Raw genomic sequence first — 16,849 nt, 5'->3', positions numbered from 1 at the left:
CCACAAGCACCAACCTATAGTTTCGGTACAAAGATTGAACACAAGAGATGAACTAGGGTTTGAGAGGAGATGGTGTTGTTGAAGATGTTGATGGAGATAGCCCTCCCCAAGATGGGAGAGTTGTTGGTGATGATGATGACGATGATTTCCCACTCCAGGAGGGAAGTTCCCCCAGCGGAATCGCTCCGCCGGAGGGCAAAAGTGCTCATGCCCAGGTTCAGCCTCGAGATGGTGGCGCTTCGTCTCGAAAGTCCTCTCCTTATTTTTTCTAGGTCAAAATGACTTATGTACCAGAAGATGGGCATCGGAGGTGGGCCAAGGTGAGCATAACCCACCAGGGCGTGCCTGGGCTTCCTGGCGTGCCCAGGTGGGTTGGGCTCACCTGGTGGGCCCCTCTGGTACTTATTTGCTCCAAAAATCCTCATTTATTCCATAAAAAATCCTCGTTAAATTTCAGCTCATTTGGAGTTGTGCAGAATAAGTAGCCTGACATAGCTTTTACAGGTCCAGATTTCCAGCTGCTGGAATTCTCCCCCTTTGTGTGTTCCTTGCATATTATGAGAGAAAAGGCATTAGAATTACTCCAAAAAGCATTATTATGCAATAAAACAACATAAATAACAGTAGGTAAACATGATGCAAAATGGACATATCAACTCCCCCAAGCTTAGACCTCGCTTGTCCTCAAGCGAACACCGAAATCAAAATACATGTGCACATGCTTAGAGAGAGAGAGAGAGGTGTTGATAAAGACAAAAATACAGACATAGAAGCATCATATAACTTATTATGACAACAACAAACTTTAACATTAAACTTTTATCATAGAAATTTTATCATATACTTCTCTTGAACAAGTAACAAGTCATCAAAACATCGAAGTATCAAGCATAAACTCTATTGGAAACCAACAAACTATGTTCTCAGTCAACTTTGCAACTAAAATTCATCATCTTTTCAGGAAGGGTCACGTATCGGAGCCTTTAGGCAAGTCCACATACTCAACCATCATATATCTTCTATGATTGCTAACACTCACCGCGTACACATAACAAAACGTTTCAACCGGACACATTGAAAGATAGGGGCTTATAGTTTCGCCTCCCAACACATCCATCTCAAGGGTGATGTCAACAATAATAACTCATGCTAACCATACTCAACTAGATATATGTGCCTAGATCTTTCCTCGCCACATGATGCTTGCCAAAAGAGAAAATAAAAAGGAATAGAGAGAAGAACTTTGACTCTTGCATGAAAGTAAATACCTAAAAGTAAGAGATAGGCCCTTCGCAGAGGGAAGCAGAGGTTGCCATGCACTTTTTGTTTGTATGCTCAACCCCTTAGTGCAAGAGAACATCACATTATATTGCCCCTTATGATGGCAACCTTTATTATGCAGTCTGTTGCTTTTATTCTTCGCCATCACAAGTTCATACAATGCTCAATATTCTCTTACACTAAATGATCTAACACTTTTAGAAGCAATCTTTGTTGCCTTATTGCACCGGTGACAACTTGAAGGATCTTACCCAATCCATAGGTAGGTATGATGGACTCTCAAAACAAGATTTGGGTTTAGGGGTTTTGGATGCACAAGTAGTATCTCTACTTGTTGCGCAATTTTTGGCTAGCAAAGATAGGGGGGCAAACACCACATGTTGAAGGATCTACGACAATATAGCTTCTATGTGATTATGAACAAACATAAATCATTACGTTGTCTTCCTTGTCCAACGTCAATAATTTTGACATATAATATTTTAATGGGCGCTCACAATCACAAAAGATTTCCAGGATAGTGTATTTGCATGTGAATCTTCTCTTCCCTTATTAATTCTTTCATGAGTTGCATCATTGACCAATTCTATGTTTGTCAATCTACGATAAAATTTTCTACACATACTTTTCCTCATGTGATGTCATCATTTACCATAAGATTAGCATATGATCTTTTCATTTATTTCCTTTGTTTTATTGAAACATGAAAGTAAAGAAAGCAAAACTCAAAGTAAATTTTATTATATATCTCACACACAATTACAAAGATAGGTCACTAAGCAAACTCTCGAAAAGAAAGGATCAAACTAAACTTTTATTCATCTAAAGCAAAAGATAACTATGGATCGAACTAGGAAAAGTAAAGGCAAAAGATAGCGGGGGTGATACGATACCGGGGCACCTTCCCCAAGCTTGCTGAAAGCCAAGGGGAGTGCCCATACTCGATACTCAATTATCTTTTGGTGATGAAGGATGAGGTGGTGGTGATGAAGTAGTGGCGATCCTGTTCTTCAGGATCAAGAGATTCTCCAATCTACGGATGACGCTCCAGAGGAAGGTGATGTGCTCTTAATGTAGAATATTTTCACGAGCGAGATATTTATTTTGCACACGAACTGTTTCAATGATCCTGAAGGCTACAATCTCAGTGGGGGTAAGATGAGCATAGTAAGGTTTAAGGATATCTTCTTCTTCCTCCTCGGCAGGCAGTGCTTGCTCGATCACCGGCATTTGATCTTCAGTGGCCTCCTTGCTCTTGTCCTCCTTGGCGGCTCCAGCGGGCTCTTCCTGTTGGACATATACCCTATAGGCAATAATAAAATGGTTATTATTATAGTTCCTTGTTCATGATAATTGTCTATTGTTCATGCTATAATTGTATTAACTGGTAACCGTAATACATGTGTGAATACATAGACCACAACATGTCCCTAGTGAGCCTCTAGTTGACTAGCTCATTGATCAATAGATGGTCATGGTTTCCTGACCATGGACATTGGATGTCATTGATAACGGGATCACATCATTAGGAGAATGATGTGATGGACAAGACCCAATCCTAAGCATAGCACAAGATCATGTAGTTTGTCTGCTAAGAGCTTTTCTAATGTCAAGTATCATTTCCTTAGACCATGAGATTGTGCAACTCCCTAATACCGTAGGAATGCTTCGGGTGTACTAAATGTCACAATGTAAGTGGGTGGCTATAAAGGTGCACTACAGGTATCTCCGAAAGTGTCTGTTGGGTTGGCACAAATTGAAACTGGGATTTGTCACTCTGTATGACGGAGAGGTATCTCTGGGCCCACTCGGTAATGCATCATCATAATGAGCTCAATGTGACTAATGAGTTAGCCACGGGATCATGCGTGACGAAACGAGTAAAGAGACTTGCTGGTAACGACATTGAACGAGGTATTGGGATACCAACAATCGAGTCTCGGGCAAGTGACATGCTGGTGGACAAAGAGAATTGTATACGGGATTGATTGAATCCCCGACATCGTGGTTCATCCGAAGAGATCATCATGGAACATGTGGGAGCCAACATGGGTATCCAGATCCCGCTGTTGGTTATTGGCCTGAGAACGTCTCGGTCATGTCTACATGGTTCCTGAACCCGTAGGTTCTACACACTTAAGGTTCGGTGACACTAGAGTTGTTATGGGAAATTGTATGTGGTTACCGAAGGTTGTTCGTAGTCCCAGATGAGATCCCGGACTTCATGAGGAGTTCCGGAATGGTCCGGAGGTGAAGATTTATATATGGGAAGTCCAGTTTCAGTCACCGGAATGGTTTTGGGGGTTACCGGTATTGTACGGGGACCACCGAAAGGTGTCCGGAGGTCCACCGGGTGGGGCCACCTGCCTCGGGGGACTTAATGTGCTGAATATGGGAGGGAACCAGCCCCTAGTGGGTTGGTGCGCCCCCCAAGGGTCCAAGGTGCCTAGGGTTTGGAAACCCTAGGGGAGGGGGGCACCTCCACCTTGCTTGGGGGGCAAGTCTCCCCCTCCCGGTCGCCGCCCCCCTCTAGATGGGATCTAGAGGGGCCGGACCCCCCTCCCCTTCACCCTATAAATAGAGGGAGGGTGGGAGGGCTGCAGCACCCCTTCCCTGGCGCAGCCCCTCCCTCCTCCAACTCTTCGTCCTCCTCCGTAGTGCTTGGCGAAGCCCTGCAGGAATACCACAAGCTCCACCACCACGCCGTCGTGCTGCTGGAGCTCTCCCTAAACTTATCCTCTCCCCTTGCTGGATCAAGAAGGAGGAGATGTCCCCGGGCTGTACGTGTGTTGAACGCGGAGGCGCCGTCAGTTCGGCGCTAGATCGGATCTTCAGCGATTTGAATCGCCGCGAGTACGACTCCATCAACCGTGTTCTTGTAACACTTCCGTTTGCACGGTCTTCAAGAGGTATGAAGATGCACTCCCTCTCTCTCATTGCTAGCATCTCCTAGATTGATCTTGGTAACACGTAGGAAAATTTTGAATTATTACTACGTTCCCCAACAGTGGCATCATGAGCTAGGTCTATGCGTAGATTATATGCATGAGTAGAACACAAGTAGTTGTGGGCGATGGTTTGTTCAATCTGCTTACCGTTACTAGTCCTATCTTGGTTCGGCGGCATTGTGGGATGAAGCGGCCCGGACCAACTTACACGTATGCTTATGTGAGACAGGTTCCACCGACTGACATGCACTTGTTTCATAAGGTGGCTAGCGGGTGAGAGTCTCTCCCACTTTAGTCGGATCGGATTCGATGAAAAGGGTCTTTATGAAGGGTAAATAGAAACTTGCATATACCGTTGTGGCTTTTGCGTAGGTAAGAAACATTCTTGCTAGAAACACATAGCAGCCACGTAAAACATGCAACAACAATTAGAGGACGTCTAACTTGTTTTTGCAGGGTATGCTATGTGATGTGATATGGCCAAAAGAATGTGATGAATGATATATGTGATGTATGAGATTGATCATGTTCTTGTAATAGGAATCACGTGTTGCATGTCGATGAGTATGACAACCGGCAGGAGCCATAGGAGTTGTCTTAATTTATTGTATGACCTGCGTGTCATTGAAAACGCCATGTAATTACTTTACTTTATTGCTAACCATTAGCCATAGTAGTAGAAGTAATAGTTGGTGAGACAACTTCATGAAGACACGATAATGGGGATCATGATGATGGAGATCATGGTGTCATGCCGGTGATGAAGGTGATCATGTCACGCCTCAAAGATGAAGATCAAAGGGGCAAAATGATATTGGCCATATCATGTCACTTTATGATTTGCATGTGATGTTTGTCATGTTTACATCTTATTTGCTTAGAACGACGGTAGCATAAATAAGATGATCCCTCACTAAAATTTCAAGAAAGTGTTCCCCCTAAATGTGCACCATTGCGAAAGTCTGTTGTTTCGAAGCACCACGTGATGATTGGGTGTGATAGATTCTAACGTTCGCATACAATGGGTGTAAGCCAAGTTTACACACGCGAAACACTTAGGTTGACTTGACGAGCCTAGCATGTACAGACACGACCTCGAAACACAAGAGACCGAAAGGTCAAACATGAGTCGTATAGTAGATACGATCAACATGAAGTTATTCACCGATGATGACTAGTCCGTCTCATATGATGATCAGACACGACCTAGTTGACTCGGATCATGTATCACTTAGATGACTAGAGGGATGTCTATCTAAGTGGGAGTTCATTAAATAATCAGATGAACTTAATTATCATGAACATAGTCAAAAGGTCTTTGCAAATTATGTCGTAGCTTACGCTTTAGTTCTACTGTTTAAGATATGTTCCTAGAGAAAATTTAGTTGAAAGTTGATAGTAGCAATTATGCGGACTAGGTCCGTAAACCGAGGATTATCCTCATTTCTACGCAGAAGGCTTATGTCCTTAATGCACCACTCGGTGTGCTGAACCTCGAGCATCGTCTGCGGATGTTGTGAACATCTGACATACATGTTTTGATGACTATGTGATAGTTCAGTGTGTAATGCTAACGATTTAGAATTGAGGCACCAAAGACATTTTTGAAACATCACAGAACATATGAGATGTTCCAAAGACTGAAATTGGGATTTCAGACTGGTGCCCACGTCAAGAGGTATGAGAGCTCTGACAAGTTTCTTAAGCCTACAAACTAAGGGAGAAAAGCTCAATCGTTGAGCATGTGCTCAGATTGTCTGAGTACTACAATCGCTTGAATCGAGTGGGAGTTAATATTCTAGATGAGATAGTGATGGTTCTCCATAGTCACTGCCACCAAGCTACTAGAGCTTCGTGATGAACTATATCATATCAGGGATAGACATGATGATCCTTGAGCAATTCGCGATGTTTTACACCGCAAAAGTAGAAATCAAGTAGGAGCATCAATTGTTGATGGTTAAAACCACTAGTTTCAATAAGGGCAAGGGTAAGAAGGGATACTTCATGAAACGACAAATCAGTTGCTGCTCTAGTGAAGAAACCCAAGGTTGAACCCAAACCACTAAGTGCTTCTGTAATGAGGGGAACGGTCACTGAAACAGAACTACCCTAGATACTTGGTAGATGAGAAGGCTAGAAAGGTCGACAGAAGTATTTTGGATATACGTTATATTAATGTGTACTTTACTAGTACTCCTAGTAGCACCAGGGTAATAAATACCGGTTCGATAGCTAAGTGTTAGTAACTTGAAATAAAAGTCTACGAAGACTAGCTAAAGGTGAGATGACGATATGTGTTGGAAGTGCTTCCAAGGTTGATGTGATCAAACATCGCATGCTTGCTCTACCATCGGGATTGGTGTTAAACCTAAATAATTGTTATTTGGTGTTTGCGTTGAGCATAGACATGATTGGATCATGTTTATCACAATACGGTTATTCATTTAAGGAGAATAATGGTTACTCTGTTTATTTGAATAATACCTTCAATTGTGTTGCACCTAAAAAGAATGGTTTATTGAATCTCGATCGTAGTGATAAACATGTTCATGCCAAAATATATAAGATAGTAATGATAGTACCACATACTTGTGGCACTGCCATTTGGGTCATATTGGTATATACGCATGAAGGTACTCCATGCAGATAGATCATTTGGACTCACTTGATTTTGAATCACTTGAGACATGCAAATCATACCACATGGGCAAGATGACTAAAAGGCCTCATTTTCAGTGAGATGAAACAAGAGAGAAACTTGTTGGAAGTAATACATTTGATGTGTGCAATCCAATGAGTGCTGAGGCATGCAAATAATATCGTTATGCTCTTACTTCAGGGATGATTTGAGTAGATTCTAAGTATATTTACTTGATGAAACATGAGTCTGAATTATTGAGAGGTTCAAGTAATTTCGGAGTGAAGTTGAAGATCGTCGTAACAAGAGGATAAAATGTCTATGATATGATCATAGAGATGAATGTCTGAGTTATGTGTTTGGTACACAATTAAGACATTGTGGAAATTGTTTCACAACTAAGACCGCCTGGAACACCATAGTGTGATGGTGTATCCTAACATCATAGTTGCACCCTATTGGATATGGTGCATACCATGATGTCTCTTATCGAATTACCACTATCATTTATGGGTTAGGCATTAGAGACAACCACATTCACTTTAAATAGGGCACCACGTAATTCCGTTGAAATGACACCATATGAACTATGGTTTGGAGAAACCTAAGATGTCGTTTCTTAAAAGTTTGGGGCTGCGACGCTTATGTGAAAAGTTTTAGCCTGATGAGCTCGAACCCAAAGCGGATAAATGCATCTTCATAGGACACCCAAAACAGTTGGGTATACCTCCTATTTTAGATCCGGAAGCAAAAGTGATTGTTTCTAGAAATGGGTCCTTTCTCGAGAAAAGTTTCTCTCGAAAGAATTGAGTGGGAGGATGGTGGACACTTGATGTGGTTGTTGAACCATCACTTCAACTAGTGTGTAGCAGGGCACAGGAAGTTGTTCCTGTGGTGCCTACACCAATTGAAGTGGAAGCTGATGATAGTGATCATGAAACTTCGGATTAAGTCACTATCAAACCTCATAGGATGACAAGGACGCGTACTACTTCAGAGTGGTACGGTAATCCTGTCTTGGAAGTCATGTTGCTAGACAACAATGAACCTACGAGCTATGAAGAAGCGATGGTGGGCCCGGATTCCGACGAATGGCTCGAGGCCATAAAATCCGAGAGAGGATCCATGTATAAAAACAAAGTATAGACTCTGGAAGAACTACTTGATGGTCGTAAGGCTGTTGGGTACAGATGGATTTTAAATGGAAGATGGACAATGATGGTAAGTGTCTGTTGGGGAACGTAGTAATTTCAAAAAATTTCCTACGCACACGCAAGATCATGGTGATGCATAGCAACGAGAGGGGAGAGTGTTGTCCACGTACCTTCGTAGACCGTAAGCGGAAGTGTTATGACAAAGCGGTTGATGTAGTCGTACGTCTTCACGATCTGACTGATCCAAGTACCGAACGTACGGCACCTCCGAGTTCAGCACACGTTCAGCTCGATGACGATCCCCGGACTCCGATCCAGCAAAGTGTCGGGGATGAGTTCCGTCAGCACGACGGCATGGTGACAATGATGATGTTCTACCGGCGCAGGGCTTCGCCTAAACTCCGCGACGATATGACCGAGGTGGAATATGGTTGAGGGGGGCACCACACACGGCTAAGGAATGATCTTGAAGATCAACTTGTGCTTTTAGGGTGCCCCCTGCCCCCGTATATAAAGGAGCAAGGGGGAAGGCCGGCCGGCCCTTGTGGGCGCGCCAAGGAGGAGGAGTCCTCCTCCTAGTAGGACTAGGACTCCCTCTTTCCTACTCCTACTAGGAAGGGGAAAGGAAGGGGGAGAGGGAAAGGGAAAGAGGGGGGCGCCACCCCCCTCTCCTAGTCCAATTCGGACCAGAGGGGGAGGGGGCGCACGGCCCATGCTGGCTGCCCCTCTCTCTCTCCACTAAAGCCCATAAGGCCCATTACTTCTCCCGGGGGGGGGGGTTCCGGTAACCCTCCGGCACTCCGGTTTTCTCCGAAAACACCCGGAACACTTCTGGTGTCCGAATATAGTCGTCCAATATATCAATCTTTATGTCTCGACCATTTCGAGACTCCTCGTCATGTCCGTGATCACATCCGGGACTCCGAACAAACTTCAGTACATCAAAACTTATAAACTCATAATAAACCTGTCATCGTAACGTTAAGCGTGCGGACCCTACGGGTTCGAGAACTATGTAGACATGACCTAGAACTATTCTCGGTCAATAACCAATAGCGGAACCTGGATGCTCATATTGGCTCCTACATATTCTACGAAGATCTTTATCGGTCAAACCGCATAACAACATACGTTGTTCCCTTTGTCATCGGTATGTTACTTGCCCGAGATTCGATCGTCGGTATCCAATACCTAGTTCAATCTCGTTACCGACAAGTCTCTTTACTCGTTACGTAATACGTCATTCCGCAACTAACTCATTAGCTACATTTCTTGCAAGGCTTATAGTGATGTGCATTACCGAGAGGGCCCAGAGATACCTCTCCGACAATCGGAGTGACAAAACCTAATCTCGAAATACGCCAACCCAACATGTACCTTTGGAGACACCTGTAGTACTCCTTTATAATCACCCAGTTACGTTGTGACGTTTGGTAGCACCCAAAGTGTTCCTCCGGTAAACGGGAGTTGCATAATCTCATAGTTACAGGAACATGTATAAGTCATGAAGAAAGCAATAGCAACATACTAAACGATCAAGTGCTAGGCTTATGGAATGGGTCATGTCAATCACATCATTCTCCTAATGATGTGATCCCATTAATCAAATGACAACACATGTCTATGGTTAGGAAACATAACCATCTTTGATTAATGAGCTAGTCAAGTAGAGGCATACTAGTGACTATATGTTTGTCTATGTATTCACACATGTATCATGTTTCCGGTTAATACAATTCTAGCATGAATAATAAACATTTATCATGAAATAAGGAAATAAATAATAACTTTATTATTGCCTCTAGGGCATATTTCCTTCAGTGTCACCATTTAGAAAGCTCGACTTGTCGCTAAGATGTTTTCCGACAAGTTCAAGGAGTTGACTACGATGAGACTTTCTCACTCGTAGCGATGCTAAGAGTCTGTTGGAATTATATTAGCAGTTACTGCATTATTTATGAAATCTTGCAGATAGGATGTCAAAACATTGTTTCCTCAATGATTTTCTTGAGGAAAGGTTGTATATGATACAACCAGAAGGTTTTGTCAATCCTGAAAGATGCTAACAAGTATGCAAAGCTCCAGCAATCCTTCTAAGGACTGGAGTAAGCATCTCGGAGTTGGAATGTATGCTTTGATGAGATGATCAAAGATTTTGGGTTTATACAAAGTTTATGAGATACTTGTGTTTCCAAAGAAGTGAGTGGGACCACTATAGAATTTCTGATGAGTATATGTTGTTAACATATTGTTGATCAGAAATGATGTAGTATTTTTGGAAAGCATATAGGGTTATTTGAAAAGTGTTTTTTAATGGAAAATCTGGATTAAGCTACTTGAACATTGAGCATCAAGATCTATAAGGATAGATCAAAAATGCTTAATAGTACTTTCAAATGAACACATACCATGACAAGATTTTGAAGGAGTTCAAAATAGATCGGCAAAGAAGGAGTTCTTGGCTGTGTTATAAGGTGTGAGTATTGAGTAAGACTCAAGACATGACCACGAGAGAAGAGAGAGAAAGGATGAAGGTCGTCCCCTATGCTTTAGACGTAGGGTCTACAGTATGCTATGCTGTGTACTGCACCTGAAGTGTGCCTTGCCATGAGTCAGTCAAGGGGTACAAGAGTGATCCAGGAATAGATCAAAGGACAGCCGTCAAATTTATCCTTAGTAACTAGTGGACTGAGGAATTTTCTTGATTATGGAGGTGGTAAAAGAGTTCATCGTAAAGGGTTACGTCGATGCAAACTTTGACACTAATCTGGATGACGCTGAGTAGTAAACCGGATTCATATAGTAGAGCAGTTATTTCAAATAGCTCCAAATAGCGCGTGGTAGCTGCATCTACAAGATGACATATAGATTTGTAAAGCACACACGGATCTGAAAGGTTCAGACCCGTTGACTAATAACTTCTCTCACAAGCGAGATATGATCAAACACCATGGGTGTTGGATTCATTACAATCACATAGTGATGTGAACTAGATTATTGACTCTAGTGCAAGTGGGAGACTGTTGGAAATATGCCCTAGAGGCAATAATAAAATGGTTATTATTATATTTTCTCGTTCTTGATAATTGTCTATTGTTCATGCTATAATTGTGTTAACTGGAAACCGTAATACATGTGTGAATACATAGACCACAACATGTCCCTAGTGAGCCTCTAGTTGACTAGCTCATTGATCAATAGATGGTCATGGTTTCCTGACCATGGACAATGGATGTCATTGATAACGGGATCACATCATTAGGAGAATGATGTGATGGACAAGACCCAATCCTAAGCATAGCACAAGATCGTGTAGTTTGTTTGCTAAGAGCTTTTCTAATGTCAAGTATCATTTCCTTAGACCATGAGATTGTGCAACTCCCCGATACCGTAGGAATGCTTTGGGTGTCCCAAATGTCACAACGTAACTGGGTGGCTATAAAGGTGCACTACAAGTGTCTCCGAAAGTGTCTGTTGGGTTGGCACGAATGGAGACTGGGATTTGTCACTCCGTATGACGGAGAGGTATCTCTGGGCCCACTCGGTAATGCATCATCATAATGAGCTCAATGTGACTAATGATTTAGCCACGGGATCATGCATTACGGAACGAGTAAAGAGACTTACCGGTAACGAGATTGAACGAGGTATTGGGATACCGACGATCGAGTCTCGGGCAAGTGACATGCCGGTGGACAAAGGGAATTGTATATGGGATTGATTGAATCCCCGACATCGTGGTTCATCCGATGAGATCATCGTCGAACATGTGGGAGCCAACATGGGTATCCAGATCCCGCTGTTGGTTATTGGCCGGAGAACGTCTCGGTCATGTCTACATGGTTCCCGAACCCGTAGGATCTACACACTTAAGGTTCGGTGACGCGAGAGTTGTTATGGGAAATTGTATGTGGTTACCGAAGGTTGTTCGGAGTCCCAGATGAGATCCCGGACGTCACGAGGAGTTCCAGAATGGTCCGTAGGTGAAGATTTATATATGGGAAGTCCAGTTTCAGTCGCCGGAATGGTTTCGGGGGTTATGTATTGTACCGGGACCACCGAAAGGTGTCCGGAGGTCCACCGGGTGGGGCCACCTGCCTCGAGGGACTTAATGGGCTGAATATGGGAGGGAACCAGCCCCTAGTGGGCTGGTGCTCCCCCCAAGGGCCCAAGGCGCCTAGGGTTTGGAAACCCTAGGAGAGGGAGGCGCCTCCACCTTGCTTGGGGGGCAAGTCTCCCCCTCCTGGCCGCCGCCCCCCTCTAGATGGGATCTAGAGGGGCCAGCCCCCTCTCCCCTTCACCCTATAAATAGAGGGAGGGTGGGAGGGCTGCAGCACCCCTTCCCTGGCGTAGCCCCTCCCTCCTCCAACTCTTCCTCCTCCTCCGTAGTGCTTGGCGAAGCCCTGCAGGAATACCACTAGCTCCACCACCACGCTGTCATGCTGCCAGAGCTCTACCTCAACTTCTCCTCTCACCTTGCTGGATCAAGAAGGAGGAGACATCCCCGGGCTGTACATGTGTTGAATGCGGAGGCACCGTCTGTTCGGCGCTAGATCGGATCTTCCGCGATTTGAATCACCGCGAGTACGACTCCATCAACCGCGTTCTTGTAACGCTTCTGTTTGCACGATCTTCAAGAGGTATGAAGATGGACTCCCTCTCTCTCTCGTTGCTAGCATATCCTAGATTGATCTTGGTGACACATAGGAAATTTTGAATTATTACTACGTTCCCCAACACTTCCCTCTTCACCTCGATCTTCATCAACCAAGCATCCTCTTCCACGGTGTTAGAGGAAGAAGAAGAAGACATGATGCACGGCTTGACATATCTGACAGAAAATAGTGAGAAAATAAAACATGAGATTTCTCCGCGATATGGAGGTCAAAAGGTTTGAGGGGTATATAAAGATTTTTTATCTTGGGAAACAAGCAAACAAAAGAAAAACAGAGTCCGGAAGGTACCCGAGGTGGGCACAACCCACCTGGGTGCGCCTGGCAAGCCAGACACGCCCGGGTGTCTTGTGCCCACCAGGGTCACCTTCCTGGTAGTTTCTTATTTTCCAAATTTTATAAATATTTCAAAACTTTCAAAAAATGTTTTTGCAGAGTTTTCAGAGTCCGTTTACTTACCTTATCATGTACCTCCTCTTTTTCACTATTTTGGAGTGTTCCGAAAGTTTTCTTTTATGTGTTCTTCAGATGTCATAGTTGGCCGTGGTGTAGAGTATAAGCTCCTTCCCTGGTATCGGCGCAGCCAGGACTGGCGGATTGAGGAGATAGCTTTTGATGCCATCTAGGGCTTGTTGTCATAGTTCGGATAATATTGCTTTCAACATTTATGGGCGTACCTGAGATATAATGTTTTATTCGTTGCCCATTAACAGCCTTCGGGTTAGTACCTTCCGCATTATTTATTTTGATAGCTCCAGATCGATAAACCTCCTCGATAACATAGGCTCCTTCCCAATTGGAGAGGAGTTTTCCTGCAAAGAATCTGAAATGAGAGTTGCACAAAGAACATATTCTCCAACTTTGAACTCATGCTTTTGGATTCTTTTATCATGCCATCCTTTAACTTTTTCTTTAAATAACTTGGCATTTTCATAAGCTTGGGTTCTCCATTCATCTAATGAGCTAATATCAAATAACCTCTTTTCACCAGCATTTGAAATCATAGTTGAGTTCTTTAATTGCCCAATATGCTTTGTGTTCTAACTCAAGAGGCAAATGACAAGCTTTTCCATAAACCATTTTATAAGGAGACTACCTGTCGGTGTCAAAACCGGCGGATCTCGGGTAGGGGGTCCTGAACTGTGCGTCTAGGCGGATGGTAACAGGAGACAAGGGACACGATGTTTTTACCCAGGTTCGGGCCCTCTCGATGGAGGTAAAACCCTACTCCTGCTTGATTAATATTGATGATATGGGTAGTACAAGAGTAGATCTACCACGAGATCAAGGAGGCTAAACCCTAGAAGCTAGCCTATGGTATGATTGTTGTTCGCCCTACGGACTAAAACCCTCCGGTTTATATAGACACCGGAGAGGGCTAGGGTTACACAGAGTCGGTTACAATGGTAGGAGATCTACATATCCGTATCGCCAAGCTTGCCTTCCACGCCAAGGAAAGTCCCATCCGGACACGGGACGGAGTCTTCAATCTTGTATCTTCATAGTCCAGGAGTCCGGCCAACGGTGATAGTTCGGCTATCCGGACACCCCCTGGTCCAAGACTCCCTCAGTAGCCCCTGAACCAGGCTTCAATGACGACGAGTGCGGCACGCATATTGTCTTCTGCATTGCAAGGCGGGTTCCTTCTCCGAATACTTTATAGAAGATTTTGAACACAAGGATAGTGTCCGGCTCTGCAAAATAAGTTCCACATACCACCATAGAGAGAATAATCTTTACACAAATTCGATCTGCTGACGTATTCTATGGTATGACACCACACCACGGCCAAGCCTTTATTGGAATCGTTTTTACTGTCCCACCTCAGCGTGTTTAGCGAGGCGGTTTCTTTGGCACGTCTTGTTAAAGCAGAGATCATGTCCCCTTATTCCAGGATTCTCATCAATACGGGCATGGGTATCCCAACCGCGCCATTGATTACGGCGCTTGGGAGATAAGCGAGTTTTACCATGATGGTGGGGACGCATAGTTTCGTCCATCCATATAAGGGGATAAGGATCCACCTTTTTACCTACGCCTTCTTCCTCCTTTGCTTATCCATTTCCACGCACTCGAGCTCCAGCGCCCAAGTCCGCACATCTCGCCTCAACCTTCCCCAGCCATGTTCGGAGCGGGAGGCAAGTGGATGGCCTCCTCCGTCACGGAGGGGCACATCAAAAGGCTGCGAAAGGCTGGATACTTGTCCAACGACATCGCGCATCGACTCCCCGACAAGGGGCAGCTCATCCCCACCCTCGGGCCCCATGAGAGGGTGGTGTTCCTCACCCACTTCCTCCGCGGACTAGGTTTTCCACTTCACCCATTTGTCCGGGGGCTAATGTTCTACTACGGCCTAGATTTCCATGATCTGGCCCCGAATTTCATCCTCAACATCTCGGTGTTCATCGTCATGTGCGAGGCCTTCCTCTGCATCCAGCCCCAATTCGGTTTATGGCTAAAGACCTTCAATGTCAAGCCGAAGGTAGTGGGCGGCCGCCAAGCGGAGTGCAGAGGTGCCATGGTGGGCAAGATGCCCAACATCCTATGGCTCGAGGGCTCCTTTGTGGAGACCATAAAGGGGTGGCAATCGGGGTGGTTCTACATCACCGAGCCGCAAGACCCTAAATGGGTAGCGGCCCCCAAATTTCGATCTGGCTTCCCTACACGGCTCACCTCTTGGAAAGAGAAGGGCCTATCATGGGGTGATTCGGAGGAGCTGACCGGACTCCCATCCCGCGTCCAAACCTTGGTGAACAAGAAGCTCAAGCTCGTCAATGTAGTCCAGGTCATGCTCATCCGCCGGATCCTCCCGTGCCAAAAACGGGCCTTTAATTTGTGGGAGTTTGATCCAGCACAGTGCCAAACCTTGAGCAGGCTCTTCGACACTACGTACGAAGATGCCTGGAAGGTGCTATTCAAGGGCACCGAGGCTCCCGCATCCGCTACCGAAGATCGCGAATTCAGCTCGCAGCGTCAAGCCAGCGAGGTAAGCTATTTTACCCTTTACAGGACGCTTATTTTCCATAGTTTGACTCTATGCAGGATCTAAACTCCCTCTACCTTTGACAGGCCTGACAAAAGACGTCCGGGCAGGTTAACTATCCGGCTCCCTTGCCAGAAAACCCAGCGGACGCCCAATTAACGGGGCTGCTGGCTCCGACGCCTTACGTGGTGCCAGAGAAGAAGGCGAAGAAGAAGGCCACGGGAACCCGAAAGAGTTCCCGGCATCAGGTGTTATCGGAGTCATCGTCCGATGACTCCGAGGAGGATTCCTCCCGCGAAGACGAGGAGGAGAAAAAAGAGGCTTCTCCCCCAGCGGGGGAAGAGAAGAAAAGGAAGGCCTCCCCAACTGGGGAGGCCGGAGGGTCCAAGAAGGGAAGGACCCTTCCTTCAGACTACTCCACCAATGCCGCCGACGACGAAGAGGAGTGGTCACCAAGGGCTAAGCCCCTGGTGACATCGTAAGTGTCCGGATACCAGAATAATTCATGGCGTTTCATTTGTCGCATAGTGTCTTCTAACGCCGAATACAACCATGTAGCCCGCCCAAGGACGAGCTTCCCGCTTCGTCGAGCGGCTCCCTAGATTCGTCGGATGTGAATAGCACTTCACTCCCGACCGCCTCCTCCCCTCGTGACGCAGACGACACCGTGGTGGAGTCCCAAAAGGGGCCCGACCAGGAGGAGGCGGTCCTGGAGGCGCCGCAAGGCGACTTCCCGGACTCCAGGCGCAAAGGGGGAAAAACCCCAGAGGGCTCTAAGTCCGGCCCTGTGCCGGACTCCGTACCGGAACCTACAGTGGTTCCGAAGTCCGGCAGGCAGCCCCTTCGTAAGAAGGGCGAGACTGCGACGCCGGTGGCCTCCGTCCAACCGGAGGCACCGGACAGCTTGCTAGAGGCGCTTAACGGTGCCTCCATCGATGAGGAGCACCGCACTATCATGAGTGCGGTGATCCAGAAAGTTCAGTCTGCCAAGAGCGGGCTGACTGAAGCCTGTAACAGCCTTCTAACAGGCTTTGAGGTAAGTTTTTAAGATATGTAAGAATATTACCGCATAGATAGTAGCCCCTGATGCTTAGTTCAGTGTTTGGAAAGAAAAGCCGAGCTGAGGATCTAAAAAGATATACGCAGGAGTCTAACATAAATATGTCAAT

This window comes from Triticum aestivum, chromosome 7B (assembly GCF_018294505.1).
Source record: "Triticum aestivum cultivar Chinese Spring chromosome 7B, IWGSC CS RefSeq v2.1, whole genome shotgun sequence".
NCBI classification, from domain to species: Eukaryota; Viridiplantae; Streptophyta; class Magnoliopsida; order Poales; family Poaceae; genus Triticum; species Triticum aestivum.
The sequence above is the reverse complement of the archived record's forward strand: the minus strand, read 5'-3'. Positions refer to the sequence as shown.